General features: G+C 37.4%; 1 non-coding gene across 1 annotated transcript; it reads right to left on the bottom strand.

The window, feature by feature from the left end:
- Window positions 1-2,250: 2,250 nt before the first annotated feature.
- Window positions 2,251-2,441, bottom strand: LOC123463285. Its single transcript, XR_006638865.1, has one exon. It is a non-coding gene; the product is annotated as a U2 spliceosomal RNA (small nuclear RNA).
- Between the last annotated feature and the right edge of the window lie 429 nt (window positions 2,442-2,870).

Here is a 2,870-nt window from a genome sequence, read left to right as displayed (position 1 = left end):
GCAGACCTTTGTGGGTCTTTTCCATGGCTAATGCCAATTCTGGGATGGGCAGAGAGGCCATGATAAGAGAACAACTGCTAATATACCCACTGCAGCATCACTAATAATTGAATCATTAAATCATCACCAAAGAAAAGGCAGCCTGGGTATCATTTCCCATAGTGAATAATAGTACCTGTTCTTATACTATGTTGAAATCTGTCACAAGAGGTACTGAAGAAACTTTGTTCAGAACCTTGCAGTCCCTAGATATTTTTTCAACTTCTGCCTTGAGAACACCTCCCTCTGCCCCCTCCCAGCATGAGTTCAGGGAACAGGATGAAAATCGGACACGTGTAAGCTTTCCTTCTATTCAGACTCTATGAAACATGCCTACAATCATAAAGTCTCATTGATATGAAAAATTCAAGTTACAAAATTTATGTTTTACTCAATATATTTACTCAATAAATCTCTAGTAATGTAGTGTATGGGGATATAAGAAAGATACCTGAAATCAAATCTGAAGAAACAACCCAACCCTACAATGTGATGCTGTAACAGCATGTCCAGAACTGTTTGACTGTCAATCATGAGTACAGGCCAAGATGACACACTGATTTTACCCTTAATTCTGGAAAATTCGCTTTCCTGTAGATAAGGGAAATTTAAGAGCATAGTTAAAGGCTATAATTTTCATATTCTCAAGAACTATTAAGAAGAGCTTGACCTTCAAAATCAAACATCTCAACTTAAAATGTGACTTTCTTACATATCTGCCTTAGAGAAGTCCCATTTATTCAGTCATTCATACATTCTCATCCAGAACACTTGCTGAGCACACCATAACTCTGAGCCATGTTAAAAGAGAAATATGCAATGGTGAACTAGGAAGTTCAAAATTCTTTTCTTAGGACACTCATTTTCTAGTGTGCAAGACTTAAAATAAGTACATTGTTATTCTGAATGTTACTTAGTCTCTCTGATCTTTAGCTTCATTAACTATAAAACAATACATACTACCTGCCTAATTAAATTATTATAGTAGTTAGACACAAACTAGATGATGCCCACCGTAATTTTTAACTTATATTGGGCTCTCAATAATTGTTGATGAGTGACAAAAGACTGGAGAAAAATACGGTGTACACAATGAATCTTAGTTTTACTGTTTTATTTTGTTTTTGTCCTGGTCTTACTCTTGCCCAGGTTGACCTGGAACTCACTCTTTAGTCCAGACTGGCCTGGGACACATAGCAATCCTCCTACCTTAAACTTCTAATTTCTAAGATTGATGGTGAATCATCATGTACAGCTTCTCTGTGGAATTTTTGAGTGCACAGTGCATCAGTAACCCTGCACAGCATATTAATTAGGTAGAAAGATGAACCACCAGAGCCTAAAGTCAGTGGGGCTGCAGGGCTACCCAAGGGTGTGCATTTCCAACCTTTTTAAGCTGATACTGAAGCTGCTGGAGCAAAAGCCACACCTGAGAACCACTGGCTGATGGAGTCAGATATAACTGTAAGTTCATTACAAAGAAATTCATTATGCTATCAGTGGTCATAGGAAATGAATTTACTTCATAAAATTATGCATTTCGAAATTGAGGAGAATGGTACTGATTTCACAGGTTGCCTTCAGAGGCCTTACAAGTTGAGATTTTCATGTAGTATAAAAGCAATAATTGTAAAACCGCTCTTTCCATGGAATCTGTTTTCATTTCTCTGAGCTCTGAGGTTATCTGTTGGGAGCCATGAACCAAACCTCGGCCATGTTAACAGAGACTGCCATATAGCAAGTTAAAGTTTCTACTTCCTCACCTAATAATCAACTACCAGAAACAAAGACTGCCATATAGCAAGTTAAGTTTCTACTTCCTCACCTAATATTCAACTACCAGAAACAATGGGATCGTACACCTGGCCAAACATCCCCCCATCCTGCTGGTAGCTAATGAAGAAACAAAGGCATTGCAGTTTAAACAGGAACTCTGTGATCTTTGCCCTATGTCCCCTTCCCCCTACAATTCCTTGCCCTGACCACGTCCCCTTCCCCCTATAACCCTATATAAACCTACATGTAAGAATAAACTCTTGAGGCCGTGACAAATGTCTAGCATGGTCTCCTTCTTGTGTCTGTTTGTCTTTCACCCAGGTTTGCTTCTCCTTGAGTCCTTGTTCAACTCCCCACTGGCCGGGGCAAGTGGTGCCCAATGTGGGGCCATCATTAATTATCTTTTTTTTTTTCTTTTTTTTTTTTTTTCCCCCGAGGGGGTACACCATTCCTGGAAGTACTGCAATACCAGGTCAATTCATGGAGTAGACGGAACAAGTTATTATTCCAACTCCGAGTTACAAAAATCCATTTAATATATTGTCCTCAGATAGAGGACATATCAGATATTAAACTGATAAGAACAGATATTACACTTGATTTTAGCCAAAAGGCCGAGAAGCAATTATCTTTCTTATAAGGCTATTAAAAAACTATAGCAAATTGATTAATCCTATTACTAAAATGAAAGCAGTCTTAATATATTTTATATCATTACTACCAATAACACACTTGGAAATGATTTTATTAGGAGTAGCTAAGGCATATTGTGTTGTTATCTGGAGGCAGGCTGGCTCAGAAGTCAGGTCAGTTGACTCCTCCTTTTAAGTAACAGGACATTACCATCTTTTTTAAATTTTCTGGCAAATTATAAGTTACCTCTTTAGAGGAAGTTTTGTTGTTTTTAATAATCTTCTATGTAAGGTGAACTTGATTTAAAACAAATATTTGGCAAATTTACTCCTGTAAAAGACATTTAATTTTTCCTTTTTAATTTCTATGCTTAGGTCTTTGATTTCCTTGAATGGTTTTCTAGAAGAGAAAGGAATGTCACC

Source organism: Jaculus jaculus, chromosome 8, assembly GCF_020740685.1.
Source record: "Jaculus jaculus isolate mJacJac1 chromosome 8, mJacJac1.mat.Y.cur, whole genome shotgun sequence".
NCBI classification, from domain to species: Eukaryota; Metazoa; Chordata; class Mammalia; order Rodentia; family Dipodidae; genus Jaculus; species Jaculus jaculus.
The sequence above is the reverse complement of the archived record's forward strand: the minus strand, read 5'-3'. Positions and strand labels throughout refer to the sequence as shown.